Below are 20,573 nucleotides of genomic sequence, written 5' to 3' on the forward strand. Positions count from 1 at the left end.
GGGTGGCAAGATGACAAGGAAGTGGCAAGATGACAAGGAAGTTTTTCCAGTAAATAAAGGGAAGATACAAACAACTCCATTAAGAACATGAAAATGAGGAGATTTCAGTTAGCTTCAAGTGTGGCTTTCAACGGTACATACCTGTTTCTTATTTATCTGGCAGTAAACTAATATGCAAGATACGTAAGACTGATGTTCCAGTTAACACAGAACTTAAGTGTTTAGATGACTCCTTTTTAAAAGGCCTCTCTAAACATGGCCCATCAACAAAAGTAGTTGAAAAGTAGGAAGATGGCCTGAGCTCCCGGCAGGAGATTTGGGTAGTTTGTGTTGGCGGAGTCCCAAACCAGGAAGTAACTCAATGCAGATAAGCTGGTCACTGGTGTTACAGAGGCCATACTAATCCCCAGGGAGCTTGAGTGAGCAGTGACTTCCCCATGGCCTCCCAACTGTCCTGATACAGCCTAGGATGATGTCTCAGGCATCTGACTCCAGGGACTCTCCCGGCCTTTCTTAACGAATTCTCATCATGATTGAAAAGTGGGCTCCTAAAGGATAGTTAGCTGCTTTAGCATCATGGGTGAGATTTTGTGGTGTCTGGAATAAAATGGAAGAAGCACATTCCCAATTAAGGTCACAGAGTCACTCCGAGAGAGTCAAATAGAAGGTTAGTCCTGTCGCTTGCTCTTTTCTCCGCACTCCATTCATCTATGAGCAAATCCAGTTAGAATTCCAAAGAGCTGCAATGGCCTTCAAATTTTGTTCTTGTCTTGTTCCGGGTTTTTGTAAGTTCTTTTTGTTTTGTTTTTTTAGATTTCTTTACTTTTGTGCACACCTTTAGTCCCAGCACGTGGAAGGCAGGGCAAGTGGATCTCTGTCAGTTCCAGGCAAGCCTGGTCTACAGATGGAGTTCTAGGAGAGCCAGGGCTAAATAGAGAGATTTAAAAAAAAAAAAAAAAAAACACCCCAAGAAAGATTTCTTTACTTTTATTTTATGTGTATTAGTGTTCTGTGCTGTGGGATGTTCTGTATGTTAAATGGGTTTCTCTGATTGGTTAATAAATAAAACACTGATTGGCCAGTAGCCAGGCAGGAAGAATGGGTGGGACAAGGGGAGAGGAGAATTCTGGGAAGTGGATGGCTGAGGTAGGGAGACGCTGCCAGCTGCTGCCACCATGACAAGCGAGATGTAAGGTACCGGTAAGCCATGGGTTAATTTAAGATATAAGAACTAGATAACAAGAAGCCTGCCATGGCCATACAGTTTATAAGTAATATAAGTCTCTGTGTGTTTGCTTGGTTGGGTCTGAGCAGCTGCAGGACTGGCAGGTGAGAGAGATTTGTCCTGACCATGGGCCAGGCAGGACCAGGAAAACTCCAGCTACAGTTCTGCCTGCATCTGTGTACGTACACACCACATGTGTGTCTGGTGCCCTCACAGGCTGGAAGGTGTTGGATTCCTTGGAACTGGAGGTACAGCTAATTGAGAGCTGTGGTGTGGGAACACAGAACCAAAACCAGGCTACAAAAACAGCAAACATTCTTAACCACTGAGCCATCTCTCCAGCCCCACACAGTCTTCTTTACCGAGAATCTGGTGGATCCTCAAGAACAAATCTTGGGCTTGGTACTGTCTCCCTAATTCTGGTTACCGGAACTACCTTTCTCTTAGCTTCGTGGCAGGAAACACGAATGTGTGTGACTGCAGCAGGTTATTAGTGCTTTCGCAGTGTACTTGGTAGTGTGTTGCTCACATATATTTTTGGTCTGGTCTGTTCAGATGCTTACTCCCAAGCACACCGGCTATGTATGACAAAGGTTTAAGCATCCATTCCAAGTCATTGGATGACTTTAGAGGAAAGTGTTGCTATGATCTAATTTACACTTTAGAAATCAGGGCTGGGAAGATGGCCCAGAAGGTAAGGGTGCTCACTTTGCAAGCAAGAGGATTCTAATCCCCGGCACTCACATAAAATTTGGGCAAGGCTACATGTGCCTGTGACCCCAGTCAGGCATGACTGCTATACACCATTGAGGGATGGAGCTGGCTGAAGCCTCATCACTGGATAGGTAAGCGTCCAGTTCAGTGAGAGACCCTGCATCAAGACAATAAGGCTGGGAGCCATAGAGGAAAATATTTGTCATTCTGTCATACTCTGACCCCTGCCCATGCAGGCATATAGGCATGTACGCTAGCATATTCATGTGTGTGCATCACACACATATACACACCAGACATACAACACACACACGGAATAAAAGTGAGGACTAAAGAGATGCCTCAGATGGTAATGTTGCCCACATAAAAAGCTCAGCATGACCCTACACATCTGAAACCCAAGGGCTAGGTGAGGGGTAGAGACAGTAGCATCCATGGACCTGGCTGGTCCCCAACCTGCATCCAGACTCTGTGGGGGATGATGGTTCAAAGGATTAAAGCGGAGACTGACAGGACACATGTTGTCCACCTCTAACCTTATAGATACATGCATAGGAAGACACCCCCATACACATATACCAATTACCACATATACCATACTCACACACATGTACACATGCAGAAAAAAATATAATGAGAATAAATTATTAACATAGTTACAGTGAGTGAAACAATGCCTCTCATATTGTTCAATGCTGTGCAGTGTTTTCTGTCACGATTTTATATGGAAAATGTGCCTGTTTATGTGCCGTGTGTTTATATGCCCAGGTCCTTCATCAAACATTATTCTGGATGCTTCCAAGAGAGATTATTCTCAGATGAAATTAACATTCAAATAGGTAGATGCTGAGCAAAGCAAGTGGTCAGGCTTCTTCCGATCCACAGAAAGCTCTTACAGATCAGAGTGACCCTCCCCAGGACGAGAAAGAAGGAGCTCTGGCAGCAGATAACCTTCCTGCTGGAACCTCCCTGGGTCCCCCTCATTCTGTCAGGCTTCCGGGATTTGGACTTGACATCTGCACAATTGTGAAAGCCAATTCCTTATAAATTCCTTATTCTCTCTCTCTCTCTCTCTCTCTCTCTCTCTCTCTCTCTCTCTCTCTCTCACACACACACACACACACACACGTATATATAGACCTTACTCTGTTACTTCATTGCCCCCAGCTTTTGCTTTCAGACTTCTAGTGTATACTTAGCTAATTCCCTGTATTGGATTCCCTCTATTAAAAACGTATGCAGCTATGAGAATATATGTATTATACAGAGAGATGTTGTCTTGGTTTGGCTTCTCAAGAGAGTCCTGACAGTGCTTCAACCAGCTGCAGACAGTCTGCTTGGAACTCACTGGGATCCAGGTAGCCCCAGATTGTCTGCACTTCAAAGCAGCTTCATGCCAGTCTTTCATTAGGCTGTGTGAAGAAAACAGGTGCTCTTAAAGCAACCATCTGTTTTTAGCTTGTAAAGATCACAGGTAACCACTGCAACTGGATGATAACTCCCACACAATACGCAGGCTGCATGTGTTAGCTAATATGCAGGAAGCTACATTCTTTGAGGCTTCCAGTGTGATATAATGGCCTGCTAGCCTAACCAGTAAAGGGAAAAAAATGCCTCCTCGGGAGCTTCACCTGGAAAACTAAAGTTAAAGTCATAGCCACCACGTGCTGCGTGGGAGGAGTGCTGAACCATGAAAATTAGAAAGCAGCGGATTGCACAGGATTTTCCCTCCCTCCCTAGAAAACACGTTTTTGTTTTTTTCTGAAAACTCAATGTTTCTGAATTCAGTGCAGTATGAAAAGGTTTATTTGGAGCAACGTTTTTTTCTTCCTGGTATTTCTAGGTACGGTCAATACCACATGATGGATTTTCTCCTGTGAACCAATAAACGCCAGTGCAAGCTTGCCGAGCTGCTGAGCCAGCAGAGAGGGGCTGATGGACAGATCATTCGTTCTCTGGTGTGAAGCACCAAGGCCATTCTCCCTCACAGGAACAGAGCACGTCAGGCAGCAATCAATGGTGCAATCACAAATAATGCCGGCTCTTAAATCATGAGATAGAAATTATTGAAGCAAGTCAGGCAGGGCTGCACACACCTGGAATTCCAGCACTCAATAGGCAGATGCAGGGGGATCGTCAGTTCAAGCAGAAGAGGAGGATGAGGAAGAGGAAGTGGGGGAGGAGAAAGCAAAAGAAGTCAAGGGAAAGTTCTCTTATGAACTGGTGTGTGGGGTGTGGCTCAGTGGATAAAACACTTGCTACGTAAATGTGAGGCCCAGAGTTCAAATCCCCAGCAGCCACATGAAAAGCCAGGTGCATGTTGCAGCTGCCTGGAATCCCAGCACTTGGAAGCAGAGACAGGGGTTCTCTGGCCAGCCTGGGCTACAGAGTGAGTTCTAGGAAAGGCACAAAGCTACACAGAGAAACCCTGTCTCAAAAAACAAACAACAAACAAACAAACAAACAAACAAAAAAAGAAGGTACTGCCACATGGCAGTGGGTAAATAAAAAATATGGGTTACTTTAAAATGTAAGAGCCACCAGGCGGTGGTGGCTCACGCCTTTAATCCCAGCACTCGGGAGGCAGAGGCAGGTGGATCTCTGTGAGTTCCAGGCCAGCCTGGGCTACAGAGTGAATTCCAGGAAAGGCGCAAAGCTACACAGAGAAACCCTGTCTCAAAAAAAAAAAAAAAAAAAAAGAAAGAAAGAAAGAAAGAAAGAAAGAAAGAAAGAAAGAAAGAAAGAAAGAAAATGTCAGAGTTAGCTAGTAAACAGCCTGAGCTATTGGCTGAGCATTTATAATTAATAATAAGTCTCTGAATGGTTATTTGGGAGTGGTTGCCAAGACACAGAGAAACTCTGCCTACAGCTAGAAGTATTTTGCATGAGTGATTTTATTTTGGTCTGGTCTAGTCTGTTGAGAAGTCTGTTTAGATTGGCAGAAGCTCAGTCTAAAGTAGTGGCTTCCAATTATTTTAACTTACTAAGCATGAAAGTATATGACATGGTCAGCAAAGGTAAGTGAATTCCTGAAGCTGGCCTGTAAATTGGAGGTAAAAAAAAGACACATGATGCCAATAAGCCATCTGAAAAATAAATTCTCAAGTTTCTTTACTGTTCAGATTGAGTCTGGGCTTTGCTGGGTGGTGGTAGTGCATCCCTTTAATCCTAGCACTTGGGAGACAGAGGCGGGCAGATCTCTGTGAGTCTGAGGCCAGCCTAGTCTACTGAGAGAGTTCCAGGATAGCCAGAGCTACACAGAAACCCTGTCTCAAAAGAAAAAAAAAAAGAGTCTAGGGATCATAAAATAAAAATAAAAAATAAAGGGCCATTTGAAGGTTGTGTAGTGAGGAAGCTGATTTGATACATAATTTTGGATGAGAACTTTAGGTTTTTGAGTGAAAGATAGATTGGAGAGGACACAGTGTGGCCACAGGATCACTCAGAGAGGCACTGTAAAATCTGTGGACTTAGTCATCCATCACTTGTCTATTGATCATCTATGAGTTATGTCATCTCAGGCCCATGAACTAACCATCAACCACAGAAGCCTTGGCCTGAGACAGCTAATGTCTAGCTAGCTTCCAGCAAGATGAGACCACTATGACCACAAATAGACACCCTCAGTATGCGGCAACTGTGTGTACAAAAAATAACAATAATGATAATAAAGCCCGTGAGAACAGAGTTAGAGAATGTTGGGTGAAGTCGGAGGGGCCGTTTGTGCAGAGGTCTGGCTGATGTGTGAAGAGGTGAGCAGAGAGCCATTCCTAGGGATTTGGCACATTGGCAGGAGTCACGGCTGAGGGTGGTACTAAAGGGAACACTCCTGGAGAGGGTATTTGAACAAATCCTGGCCAAACAGAAAATCAAACTAACTCTGTTCATACCCGGTGTGGAGAGACTGACCCTGACAAGGAAATCACAATGATCACTGAGACTTGAGGCCTTCAGTTACCCATGTACAGATTCTACCAGGGTGTTGTCAGGGGTGTTTTAATTACTTTTGTTTGGGGTTCCCTTGTCTGTTTCCTTGCAGCCCCAAATTCCTGGTTTTGATATTGTACTGTGATTTCATGAGATTAGTTTCTCTCACTGGGGGATACTGAGTAAAAGGTGCATGAGACCAACTATACTTTACTTGTGACTTTCTGTGAATCGATCTTTTTTTTTTTAATTTTAAGTTTTGAGATTAAAAAGAAAGGAAAAACCCTACTGAAGGCCTCTAGACTTGATGAGAAATGATCTTCCATTTATTTCTTATCAAGAGAACACATACAAAGTCAGAGTTGACTTTAATACTAACATCTAGCATCTCACAGAGTACTCCAGGATCCTTAACGTCATCTTTGATATCACAGACTCACTTGTAACTAACATCTCTCCTGAAACGTTGGAGTCTGGTCGTATGTTAGGCACTGATCAAGGATAACTTAGGAGTCAGCTGGCTCTTGTCTGGCCACGTGAGCAATTGCCTCTTCTAATTGTCCAGGTGAAAAGTTCAGTGACAGGTGCAGTTGTAGCCGAAATTCTAAACGGTCTTTTTAAATAAAGAACACAGAGCCAAATATAGGAGTGAAAGCCTTAGAGATCAGGGAAATAGTGACAGCCACCAACCACCTTACCTCACCAGCTCTGTGGCCTCCAAAAAGAGAGCTGCTTCCTGTTTACCCACGCCTTTATTGCGTTGCTGTTCTACCCTCTCATTGGCTCTTAGCCCAGCTACCTCACTTCCTTGTCACTGCCCATCTGTACAGGCCTCCAGGTCTCTATGGTTGGTACTGGAATTAAAGGCGTGTGTCACCACACTTGGCTGTTCCCTAGTGTGTCCTTGAACACACTGATACCCTGCCTGCCAAGTGATTGGATTAAGGGTGTGTGCTACCACTGCCTAACTTGTGTTAATGACTTTCGATGTCCTCTGATCTCCAGGCAAACTTTATTAACATACGAGTAAAATATCACCACATTTCAGCACAAATAAAATATCACCACATGCAGTCATGAAACTAGACGAGCATGCTGGCCCACGAAGTCCAGCAAGGGCAGTGTGCTGTCTCCATGCACCTTGGTGGTCGTTTCTCAGTTCAAGAAAGGTCCCGCCGCTGGGCGTCTGTAATCCTAGCACTTGGGAGGCTGACACAGGAGGAATGTGAATTCAAGGCTACCTGGGCCACATAGAGAGTCTGTGTATGTGTGTGGGAGAGAGCAGAGGGAGAGGGGAAGAGAAGCAGAGGAGAAAAGACAGTAGAGAAGGGGAGTGGGGAACAGAGGAGAGGGGTGTACAAAGGCGATAGTGAAGGGGAGGGGAAAAGAGGGAGGGGAGGGAGAGAAGAGTTGGTTTAAATAGTATTTGATTGCATTCCTTCTCCTCTCATGGAAGGAGAGGATTGTTACTGGGATGTCAGTACAGCTGGTTCCCTGGATCTCTCTCCCCTTCCCCATGCCCACTAGATTACAGATGCCCTTGGATTTACAGTGGGTTCCTCCCAACAAGCCCACCCAAAGTTAAAACTTTTGTAATGTCACCAAATGATCATCTTAGTTCAGCCTGGCCTGTCTTGAATATGCTCAGAACACTCCCACCAGTTTACAGTTGGGAAAAGGCATCAACACTATGCCCATGTTACAAAACAGTATTAAATATCTCGTGCAACCGATTAACTACCTAAATAAAAAAAAAAAATCCACAAAATACTGGCAACCCAGTGCACGGTAGGGTACAGTTGTTTGGGCTACTGTTAACCATCATCTAGGGTAGCCATTGCACATTGCTAGCCAGCTAGAGAAGAAAATCAAAATATAAATCCTGAAGTACAATTTCTAGGCAATCCATACCACGTTCACACCATAGTCTAAAACTGTAAGTTGAAGCCTCACACTGGGCACCATGTGTAAATTGCTTTTCTTCTGTGACACACTCAGCCTGCAGCTCATTTTGCCTGCATTATAGACCCACTGGCTTTTAATTTTAGATGGCAACAGCCGGATCTTAATATAATTGTCACAGTACTTACAACATAAGCAGGAAGGACATGTTGATAGAATTTAATCCACACTACTCTGAGATAACTCCCCTCACCCCATGCTGAAAATTCAGTTCCTATGATAGAGCTGCTTCCCAATATTTAGAGCTAGGAAGGGAAACTGCCGTGGAATCATCCTTCTGTACACCGTGTGAATATATGTCACTGTGATTGGTTTAATAAACAAGCTGACGGGCCGATAGCTGAAGAGGAGAAAGTTAGGCGGGAGAGCCAGACTGAGAATGATGGGATGAGGAAGGGCGGAGTCAGAGGAATCACCAGCCAGATGGAGAATGAGTTGGACACACAAAATGAAACAGAGGTAAAAGCCACAAGCCTCAGGGCAGCACATAGATGAATAGAAATGGGTTAAGTTGTAAGAGCTAGTTAGTAAGAAGCCTGAGCTATCAGCTGAGCATTTATAAGTAATCTTAAGTCTCTGTGTTGGCATTAGTAGTGGGGAATTTCAACACACCACTCTCACCAAAAGACAGATCTGGGGCTGGAGAGATGGCTCAGCGGTTAAGAGCACTGGCTGCTCTTCCAGAGGACCCAGGTTCAATTCCCAGCACCCACATGGCAGCTAACAACTGTCTGTAACTCCAGTTCCCTGGGATCTGACATCTTCACACCAATGCACATTAAGTAAAAAGTTAAATAAATAAAAAATAAATAAAATAAAAAAAGACAGATCTACCAGACTGAAAACTTAACAAAGAAATAAAGGACCTAACAGATGTTATGACTCAAATGGACTTAATAGATATCTACACAACATTCCATCCTAACACAAAAGTCTCTGTGTTGGTTATTTGGGAGCAGGCTGTCAGGACAGGAAATTACCTACAGAAAATAATCCTTGGATTGGTTAGCTACTAGCTAGAGGACTACATTCAACCAGGAAATTTGGTCACAAAGCTGTAACACCATCTCCCCGATTCAAAGGGGAAAAGTGTGAATTGAACCCACAATTTAGCCTACAGAATCAAAGTGTCCCCTACAACCCATTGTATCCCAAGCCCTCCATCAGCCAGACTCAATACTGACAGGATCATTAGAAAGCTCCGTGGTTGCTGCTTCATCAGGGAAGCAGGACCGACCATGTGTTACAGGGTCGGTGACACATGTCCATTGCCACTGTGTAACTGTACCTGGTTACATCTTGAGCAAGTGCTTGTCGCAATGCAGCTGTGAATGTGTGTTGAATGATAATGAATGCAACAACCTTTGGTCAAAACTTCAAATTTAAAATACCTTATAAACTGGAAATTTGGCTAAAAACACCAGCTCCCGTCCTTTTGTGAAGTCTGCAAATGTCAGTGGAATGTCACCCTTGTTGGATCTTGTCTCCAGACACTGCTGTTACCAATTATTGCAGGAACACTGCACATTAGAAAGGCAGATGGCCTTGTGCACATTCATGCATTGAAGGGGCAAATGTTTCCATGGCAGTAGGGACCGGGACTTGTCGTCACTTCTCCTCAGCAGAGTTCATCTGAGGTACCTCCTTCTTTGTCCATGTGAAATACATTGCCTGCAATATTCATTTCCAAAATAATTATACTACTTCCTTTTTAAAAGCAGTGTGAGTTTCTTGGTTATGATGATAAAAATAACCATGACACAAGTCAGGTTTTTTTTCAAAAATTCATGATGTAATACAACCGTTATGGAGGTCCCCCAAAAAATCAAAAATAGAATATGATCCAACCACCACTACTAAAACTAATAATCAAAGGAAATGAGGTCAGTGCACTAAAAAGATGCCATCTCCTCCTGGCTTGGTGCTTTTTACATTTCTGTTAGACGTGTTCAACATGTGTTTTGCCTGCATGTGTGTGTGTGTGTGTGTGTGTGTGTGTGTGTGTGTGCGCGCGCGCGCGCGCTGCGCGCGCGCACATGTGAGTTCTTGGTGCCCGAGGAGGTCAAGAGAGGGTATCAGATCCTGAGGAACTAGAGTTAGGGATGGTTGTAAAGCACCATGCGGGTACTGGAAATCAAACCTAGGTCCTCTGTAAGGGCAACACGTGCTCTTAACTGCTGAGCCATCTCTCCAGCGTCCTTTCAACCCCAATCTTTGTTCCTTGTGGGGTTTTTTTTTTTTTTTCTTTTCAGAATCACTGACAAGGCAGTGAGTCTACCCAGATGTCTATCAATGAATGAATGGATAAAGAGTCTCTCCCCCACCCCACCCCCTCTCTCTCTCACACACATACACACACACTGGGAAGGATATAATTCAGCCTTTAAAAAAGAAAGATATTTGGGAGGCAGAAGCAGATGGATCTCCGTGAGTTCAAGGCCAGCCTGGTCTACAGAGTGAGTTCCAGGACAAACTGCACAGAGAAACCCTGTCTTGAGGAAAAAAAGAAAGAAAGAAAGAAAGAAAGAAAGAAAGAAAGAAAGAAAGAAAGAAAGAAAGAAAGAAAGAAAGAAAGGAAGGAAGAGAGAGAGGGAGGGAGGGAGAAAGGAAGGAAGAAAGAAAGGAAGAAAGAAAGAAAGATCTCCAGCCTTTTCAACAATGTAGATGAACCTGGTAAATATTATTTGAAGCAAAATGAGCCAAGCACAGAGAAATGCACAACCTCTATTTACAAATGATCTGAAAAAAGTTCAAACTCACAGAACTAGGTCATAAAATGGTGGTGACTGGGGGCTAGAGGCTGGGGAGATGTTGGTTTAAAAGCACAAAATACAGTTAGATAAAAAGAACAAGTCCAACATGGTATAACTACAGTTAAAAAGAATGTACTGTGTTCTTGAAACATCGCTGAGTACATTTTTTCTAAGATTTATTTATTCATGTATTTTATGTATATGAGTGCTCTGTCTTCATGCACACCAGAAGAAGCAATCTGATACCATTACAGATGGTCGTGAGCCACCATGTGGTTGCTGGGAATTGAACTCAAGACCTCTGGAAGAGCAGCCAGTGCTCTTAACCACCAAGCCGTCTCTCCAGCCCCTAGCACTGAGTACATTTTAAGTGTTCTCACTGGGTAAAACTGATTAAGTATCAGTAATCACACTAAATCTAACCATTATGTAACATACACATATTTCAAAACACCATGTTTATCATAAATCTATACCCCTTTTATTTGTCAATTAAAAATAATTAATTTTTTAAAAGAATCACAGTGAAATGGTAGAATTTTTCCTCCCTTGATTATAAAATGTTACTTTGTAAAAATGTTATGTTTCAAAGAGAATTTTCTGTATCCCTTTCTGGAATAAAGAGAATTGAGGAAGAAATAACAAATATACACTTTATACAAAACCCACATATGTGTGTGGATTTTAGGCTTGAGTGTATTCCTTTGTACCACCTGGGTGCCTGGTGCCCAGGAAAGCCAAAAGAGGGTGTTGGATCCCTTGAAGTTGGGATTATAGACCAATTTTGAGCAGCTACTTGATGCTGGAAATGGAATCCAGGTCCCAGGAAGAGCGAGCAGCCAGTCAGTTCTCTCAACCAGTAAGCTATCTCTCCAGCCCCTAATCCCAGGTGTTTTTTCATCTCTGTCTCTCACCTACAGATATAACCAGACACTGAGCCCTGGAAGTTCTACTCTATAAATCACTGTCCTTTACCTGACTCACATTTCTTCTGTAGTTCAAGCTCAGGCTCGTTGGACCTGGCCCAGGCTGCACCAACCTTCTAGAGCATTTCCTGGATGCCAATCTTTCCTGCTCTGATGGAGACAGACTCCATTTCATACTTAAACTTCTTCAGAAGCTCTTTCTTGCCAACTTGATGGCTACCAGACATCTCAGAACCAATATGCCCTACAGGGACCAGACCTGCCCTTCCTGACCCTCATTTCTCAAAATCTATTCATCTCAATCCAATGGGAGATATTTTAAAATCAGCATGGTCAACTTAGACCTATCAGCTTAAGCTTCAAAACTCACTCCTCCATATATATTTCTTGTTCTGACATTTAGCATCCAATACATCAGAGCAAAGAATAGGTCAGCTCTAATATCAAAATAAATATCTAGTAGCTGGCACTCTACTACCACTTGGCATTCTTGAGGCCCTTTATCTCGGTCTACGTTATTCTTTTCATGGTGTCACCATCCTCCATTGTTTTTTCCTCTCTCTCTCTCTCTCTCTCTCTCTCTCTCTTTCTCTCTCTCTCTCTCTTTTAAAGGATTTTAAAAAAACTTTTATTTTAAATTGGGTGTGGGAGTGTATGTATGCTTATGTATGCATGGGTGCTTGTGTGCATGTGTGCATTGGAGTGCTGTGTCCATGGAGGCCAGAAGAACACATTGGGTTCCCTGGACTTGGAGTTACAGGCAGTTATGAGCTGCCCCGTGTGGGTGCTAGGAACCGAATTCAGGACCTCTGAAAGAGTCATGTGCTCTCTTAACTGCTGAGCCATCTCTCCAGCCCCTACTGCGTAGTTTTTTAAATTTTTGCTTTTATTACGTTTCTTCCCCTGCTATAAGTGCAAACTCTTTAAATTTTGTTCATGAGATATCCATACACTGAGCATGTAGAACTGCACTGAATAGATTGTAAACACCAAATTTTTGAGTGATGCAAAGTAAGCGCCAACCAATTAAGACATTTCTCCCTTCAAGGCTCACATTTTTACTTTTCCTCAGCCTCAGTCATTGGTGAGAACGCCCGAGCCTAGCTAACACTGTGAAAATACAGTACTCAGGGAAAGGTATGCCACAAAAGAATTCTAAAGTCTGTGTCATTTGTCCCAATTACAATGCTAAAATTACATCTTTCGTTCATTTCCAAGGTCAATGGCTGCTCCTAAGTCAAGATGGAATAGCGCCACCTGCTGTCTGCTGGTCCCACTGGCATGCCTCTCTAAAGCATTTTATCAGTTGTTGAACTTTGCTGTATTTCCCACATTACCATATGAAACTTCTCATCTAGCGTTCTATTTCTGCCCCCCCCCTCTTTTCCTCATCGGTTTCTTTTTCTGAGACTGTCCTTGTGGATTAACTGAAGACTTTGTCTTCCAGCGGATAGTATCTTTCAAAAGAACTAAGCTATCCCACCTGTGTTAATTCTACATAAAAAAAAAAAAACAACTAACTTTAACATAAAAAGAGTTTGCCTGATTGACATGTAACTTATGTAAATGTATCACAGAACAATGGGGTGGCTCATGTGTGGAAATGTAGAAGGTTTTATCTCTGGAAGCTTAAGAGTTAAGGGAGTAATTCTAGTTTTTCTGGTATGTTAAGCACTTGAGACTGTAACTAGCCATCATGAGCAAATGTACTTCCTTCATTCCTCACATTTTGATTCTTATAAATAAAGACTTCTTGCCTTGTCTGCATAACTGGTTATAACATTCACTGCTCATCATAGAGTGGGGCCCTTCTGACTCCAATGGTCCATCCAACAAACACAAGTTTCTGCTGTGCGTGAGATCCTGTTATGGATGATGATTCAGGAGAATCCCACACAGACATATCCATTTCTTCAAGGAGGTTATGTTCCAGATGTCAGTTGTTCAGCTATTGTATGACTAGGTGAAGAGGAGAGAACATCCTTTCCTTCACTGCAACTGCTATCCAACTGAAGAGAAATAAACAAGAAGCATGACAGATAAAATATGTCATCTATTGAGCTGGACATGAATTATGCCCTTCCCATGAATTCATTTACTGAAATCTGAACCCCCAGGACCTGCAACAGTGACATTATCTGGAAGTAATTTCACTGCAGGGGACAGTGAGATCAAATGGAGTATGGCTACCCTGTAATCCAATATAACTTAGCCTCTGTGAATGGGGGATGGGGTATAAACACAGGCATATCCACCCAGGAGGATTGCATGTGAAGATGAGATCACGGTGGAACACCACAAATGACTGAACAGGGCTGTGGATGGCACTCAGTGGTAGAGCACTTCCTAGTATGCACGAGGCCCTGGGCTCAACCTCCAGTCTTGCAAAAAAAGAAAAAAGTCACCAAGCTACTATCAGAAGCTAGGAGAGAAATATGAGCAGATTGTCCCTCCCAGCCTGCACAAAGAACCAAGCCAATTAACACCTCGATCTCAAGTGTCCAGACTCCAGAACCCTAAGTCACCTGGCTTTTGATACCTGGATGTTGTAGCCTTAGGAAACTAATAAAATAGAATGAGTGTCTAAACAAGCAAACAAAAAATATATAGCCAGAAGAGGATAAGGAGCCTGGAGGCTGCAATCTGGGGTGTCACTGAAGGAGTGACCTGTCAGAAAATGGTCATTTAGAGGTAGTGTTTACGTGACACTGAGTGTCCTAACATGTACTTAAAGATAACTATGGGATGTGTGAATTTCATCTCAATTAAAAATAAAAAGTGACAAAGGAAGACATTTCTGAGAAAGTGGGAATTTTAGCAAAGACTTAACACTAGGACACAAGGGTTGTTTCATTGGTGTCCTTACAGAACATGCTCAGGAAACGTGTGTTAAATGGGCAGAGAGGAGAAAGGACTCTGCCCATTCATCTGAACAGTGGGAGCTGAAGACTGGCTTACATCTTAAAAAATATTTTCATTGTGGACATTCTTTTTAATTGAAAATGGATTTTTTTCATACAATATACTGATTGCTGTCTCCCCTCCCCCAGCTCCTCCCAGCTCCTTCCCACCCACCCAAATCCACACCTTCTCTTTCTTGCTCCATAGAAAACTTAAACAGGCATTGTGGACACTTTCAACAGCAAACATAAAGAATGAAGCAGTACGTCACCACACATACATCCAGCTTTGAGAATTACCAATAATTTGTTCTTTACTAACACAATTAATTTCTTTTTAAAAAATTCGTTGTTCAAGAATTCCATACACACGTACATCGTGCATTGATCAAATCTACACATACCCCACCCCCACCTCCTCCACTCCAGCTCCTCCCCGACCTCCTCCACTCCAGCTCCTTCCATACCCTGCCCATCACTCCCCACCAACTTTGTGTGCTTTTTTAACCCACTGAGTCCACTCGGTGCTGCCAGTCTGGGAATAGAATCATCTACGGAAGCAGGACAACCTATCAGGGATTGAATCTCTGATGAAAACAGTCTGCCCTTCTAGCCACACTACCTAGATAGGACAGTCTCCCCTTCTAGACACACTACCTAGATAGGACAGGCTTTTTAATAATTGGCTTCTTCCTAAAAACAGACATTCAGCTGTCATTTTCTCACCTAATGTTAGTTTGTTTTCATTCTGTCAGTCTAATTGTCCCTGCACCTCTGATACCTTTATTCTCGATTGGGGGACATCACAACATACTATAAAAGTCTCAGTTGCCAATAGCTCCTCAGACAGGAGTGAGCTCTCATGGTTCCTCCCCACTCATGCTGGGATTTTGTCTGGCTTGATCTTGGGCAGGTGCTGTGCATGCTCCCACAGCCGCTGGGAGATCATGCATACAACAGATAACTGTTTTGCACCTCGATAGGCCTCTCCACTGATGCTGCAATCCAAATCAGACCAAATCAGACCGAATTAGAAAAAGCCCCGGTTTGCCAGGAGGTGGTGGCACATGCCCTTAATCCCAGCATTTGGGAGGCAGAGGCAAGGGGATCTCTGTGAGTTTGACGCCAGCCTGGTCTACAGAGTGAGTTCCAGGAAAGGCTCCAAAGCTACACAGAGAAAACCTGTCTCAAAAAAAAAAAAAGAAAGAAAGGAAGGAAGGAAGGAAGGAAGGAAGGAAGGAAGAAAGAAAGAAAGAAGAAAAGAAAAAGCCCTGGTTCAATGCATAAAGTATTCCTGGGTGATTCTCTGGCCCTGCAGAGAGGAGACTGAGATTAGAAATCAGAAAACCACGTGTCTGTTTTCCAGGATGCAGCTTAAATACCCTGTGTGAGTGGTCTTGAGCGTCTCTGGGGGAGGAGCCATGTTTGGCAGGCTTTGAGGGGGTGGGTTTGAGGAAAGAGATGGGGGAGTGCAGTTGAGGTGGGTCTTCCAGCAGAACATTCCAGACTCTTTGAGTATATGGATGCCAGGGTGCCAGGGGCTGAGGTGGAGCTTCCACCAGAATGCTGAACAATGGTCTGCCTCATGGCATTTTCGGGTACTTATTTACTGAAAGCTAATGCAGGAGGATCATTGAGAGTTTGAGGCCAGCCTGGAATAGAGTAAGACCCAGTCTCCAAGAGACACAGAGGAAGAGAGAGAAGGAGGAAAGTAAAGGAAGGCAGGACAGGGGCAAGGGTAGAGGAAAGAAGGAGGGAGAAAGAGGTAGAGGAGGGAGGGATTTTTTTTCTCTAAGTCAAACCCAACATGTGTCAACCAAGTGTCGGATGTCCTGAGCTAGAGAAAAGGGCAGCTGTTTACTTCCCATTCACCCTTGAATATGTTAAATCCAGGCTGTAAATGTTTGTGAAAAGACAGGGAAGCAGAGAAACAAAATAACTACAGAACAGAAGAGGAGGAGGAGGAGGAAGAAGAGGAGGAGGAGAAGGAGGAGGAGGAAGAAGAAGAAGAAGCTAAAAGTAAAGAAAGGAAAAGAAAAAAGCAGAGAACATAGAGGCAAAGAGAAAACTGAAAAGAAAGCACCCAGAAGAGAGGAGACCAACAGAAAATGACAGGGTGGAAATGAGAAACGAGAGAGTGATGAAAAAGAGGAATGAAAATGGGGAGAATTTATCTTAATTCATTTTCCTTCACCCCAATACTAATGACGTTTGCTCTGGTCTTTAAAAATAAATCCCCAATGTCCTATCAGTTTTGTGCAGCGCTTTGTTGTGTGTCTTAAAAGACTAACCCTTAGAGCCGTTTTTCCGGAATTACTCTGGCAACTGTGCTTTCAACTGGTGGAAGAGGGGGAGCGGAGGACCTGGGCTGCTTCAGCAACCATCCATTGGAAGACAGCGGTGGAGGGATGAGCGTGACTGGGTTGCCACAACTTGGATATGAAAGGAGAAAGATACAAGGGTGAAGCTGGCCACTGTGGTGCACGCCTTGAATCCCAGCACTAGAGAAGTGGAAGCAGGCGGATCTCTGTGAATTCGAGGCTAGCCTAGTCTACATGGTGAGTTCCAGGACAGTCATGTAGAGAAACCCTGCCTCAAACAAACAAAAGACGTGAGGGTGATATGAAAGCTTGGGCTGAGAAGCTGGGGGGATTGAACTGCCTTTAGCAGAGAAGAGAAAAGCTGTGGGACATCAGGTTTGGCAGGCAGAAACGGGGGACAGGAGCCAAATGGAGAACCTTCTTTCTTTAGTCCTAGGGACTGAACCTACGCTTTCACATTCTAGGCAAGAGCTCTACCACTGAGCTATACCACCAGCCTCTCTGTAGTTTTCACTTTGAGACAGAGTCTCACTAAATTGTTCAGGCTGACCTTAAATGACTCTACAGTTCAGGCAGGTTTTGAATTTGTGATCTTCCTGCCTCAGCCTTCCCAGGAGCTGGAATTACAGGCCTACTGCAGAGAACTGAGCTTGGAAAGTTGAATTTAACAAAAAGAAAGAAAAAGAAAAACGTATGCATATGAGTGGCAGGTTTCTGCAGAGGCCAGGGGCATCGGATCCCCTGGAGCTAGAGTTAAGGTGAGTGTGTGACCTGCCAGATATGGGTACTGGAAAACTAACTCAGATCCTCTGCAAGAGCAGTATGTGCTCTTAATTACCAAGGCATCTCTCTAGTGCCCCCACTTCTTATTCACATGTGTGAGGAAGACATTCCCACTGCTCAGAAGGAATTATACTGTTTAATGCCCAGGAGGCAAAGCAATGTAAACGTTAATGCCTTTGTGATGTTGTCTTTAGAGTAGATTCTGGGCCTACAGCTTATGGGCCAGAGAGCATTGCCCCAGAATATCTGTTCTCTATAGTTATCATCATCATCATCACTGGAACATGACTCCTCAGGATAAAAACTGTGTTATCCAACCACTCATAGGCAAGGAGTAGCCATGTGAATAATTTTGGCTAGTGGGATAGGAACAGAAATGCCTTGAGAACCAGTGACAGCCAGTGTGCCCTCTGCCGGTTAGTCTCTGTCACTTTGACCCTGTAGCTCTGAGCCTCCATCTTCCTTCCTGAATGAAAAAGGTGGAACACTTTCTTGGGGATCCCCTAACGTCTTTTGAAACTTGGGGTGTTTATAGAGAAGGCGCGATATGCCATCTCTAATAGCAACGTCCTGGACATTTCTGAGAAAAACGTTTGTCTCGCTTCGTTTTTCCGTCTTAGCGGTCACTGCACCTGCTTCTTTCTCATTAACACGATGTGGAGTAAGGAAGCGTCGCAGCAGAAAAGCTGCTGCGGCCGGTTTCCCTTTCCTCTCCGACCCCATCCCCAACTGACCACAAAGATCTTCTCCTCCAACCTTCCTTCCCCCAGCTCCTCCCAGTATCCCAGCCCCCAACTCCAGCTGGCACACCCTGCTAACCCACAAGCCACTCCTGCGGGGGAACCAGGTAGGCAGACTGCAGATCGGCATGTCTCCCTCTGTTCTTCCAGACCCAGTGCAACGGAGCAGGCCAGGGAAACAGGTGAGCTAACTGAAGACCTTCCCACCCCCTCCTCTCCTCCAAACCCAATCCCCCAGTCTCATCCCTAGGTCTGCAACAGACTCCCTGCTGCCGCCTTCCTTCCCCTCTTCCCCACCTCCTGTGGATCCCAGGGAGCTTCCCCTCTCCCCTCCCCCTCCCCTCCCCCTCCCCTCCCCTCCCCCTCCCCCTCCCCTCCTCACTCATTGCTGTATCCCAGCTCCCAACACAGCAGACACTTCCTGCTAACCCACAGAACACTCCTGCCAGGGAAGCAGGGAGGCTCCAAGTAGATCTTCCCCATTCCTTCTGTTCCTCTAGCTCCAGCCCCCAGTCTGACTCCCAGCACTACAGCGGATGCTCTGCGGTGACCTCTCTTTACCGTCTCCCCACATTCCAAGGAGAAGAAATAAGCAGATCCTGGCTGAGCGTTCTGCTGTCCTCCCCACACCCACTGTGAACCCTTTCAGACCCCTAGCCTATCCTCACCCCTAAGGCCCAGCTCTCAATACCAGACATATTTTTTCTGGAACCCCCAGTGACCATAACTATCAGGTCTAAAGAAAGTCTCCTACCAAGCAACATACAGTCACAACAACTCTCTGGAAATCCAGAGAGAAACCAAAGAACAAAGCACCCACCCAACAAAAACAAACCCAGAAATCAGCACCTAGATTTATAATCCACCCCCCAATCCCAGATGCCTAGACCCCCGTGTAAAAACACAATAACAGTCAGGGTATTATGTCTGCACTAGAGCCCAGCTATCCTATCCCATCAGGCCCTGAATATTCCAACACGGCTAAAACACAAGAAAAAGACCTTCAAACCAGTTATATGGAGATAATAGAGGTGCTTAAAGAGGAAATGCAAAAATCCCTTAAAAGAAACCCAGAAAAACACAGTGGAGGGAAATGTATAAAACTATTCAAGATCTGAAAATGCTAATAGAATCAAGAAAGAAAACACAAACTGGGGGAATTCTGGAAATGAAAACTTTAGGAATTTGAACAGGAGCCATAAAGGCAAGCTTCACCAACAGAATAGAAGAGATAAAAGAGAGAATCTTGGGAGGGTGTGTGTGTGTGTGTGTGTGTGTGTGTGTGTGTGTGTGTGTGTGTGTGTGTGAAGATATGATAGAAGAAATGGATATATTGGCCAATGAAAATGTTAAATCTAAAAAACCCCTGACACGAAACATTCAGGAAATATGGGACACTATGAAAAGACCAAGTCTAAAAATAATAGGGATAGAGGAAGGAGAAGAAACCTGACTCAAAGGCCCGGAAAATATTTCCAACAAAATCATAGGTTTTTCTAACCTAAAAGAGATGCCTTATAAAAGTACAAGAAACATACAGAACACCAAATAGGTTGAACAAGAAAAGAAAGTCCCCAGGGCATGTAATAATCAAAACACTAAACGTACAAAAAGAAAGAATGTTAAAAGTTGCAGGAGAAAAAGAGCAAGTAACCTAATAAAGGAAGATAGACCTATTAGACTTACACCTGACTTCTCAATGCAGACTCTAAAAGCCAGAATAACCAGGAGAGATGTGCTACAGACTCTAAGAGACCACAGGTGCCAGCCCAGATACTATACCCAGGATACTATATCCAATCACCATAGATGGTGTCTGAATGAAAAATGGGTCATCCGGCAGTGGTGGCGCACGCCTTTAATCCCAGCACTCGGGAGGCAGAGCCAGGCAGATCTCTGTGAGTTCGAGGCCAGCCTGGACTACAGAGCGAGATCCAGGACAGACACCAAAACTACACAGAGAAACCCTGTCTCAAAGAAAAAAAAAGGGGGGGGGATCAAGACAGAAACAAAGAAATTAAAAACTTTCTAGAATTCAATGAAAATGAGTGCACAGCATACCCAAACTTCTGGAACACAAAGAAAGCAGTTCTGAAAGGCAAGTTCATAACATTAAGTGCCTATTTAAAAAAACAAAAAAAAAAACTAGCGAGATCTCATACAAGCAACTAACGGTATACTGTCAAGCTCTAGAACAAAAAGAAGTACTCACACCCAAAAGGAGTAGACTGCAAGAAATAATCAAACTCAGGGCTGAAATTAATAAAATGCAAACAAAGAGAACATACAAAGAATCAATTAAACAAAGAGCTGGTTCTTTGC

The sequence above is a fragment of the Peromyscus eremicus genome, chromosome 6 (assembly GCF_949786415.1).
Source record: "Peromyscus eremicus chromosome 6, PerEre_H2_v1, whole genome shotgun sequence".
NCBI classification, from domain to species: domain Eukaryota; kingdom Metazoa; phylum Chordata; class Mammalia; order Rodentia; family Cricetidae; genus Peromyscus; species Peromyscus eremicus.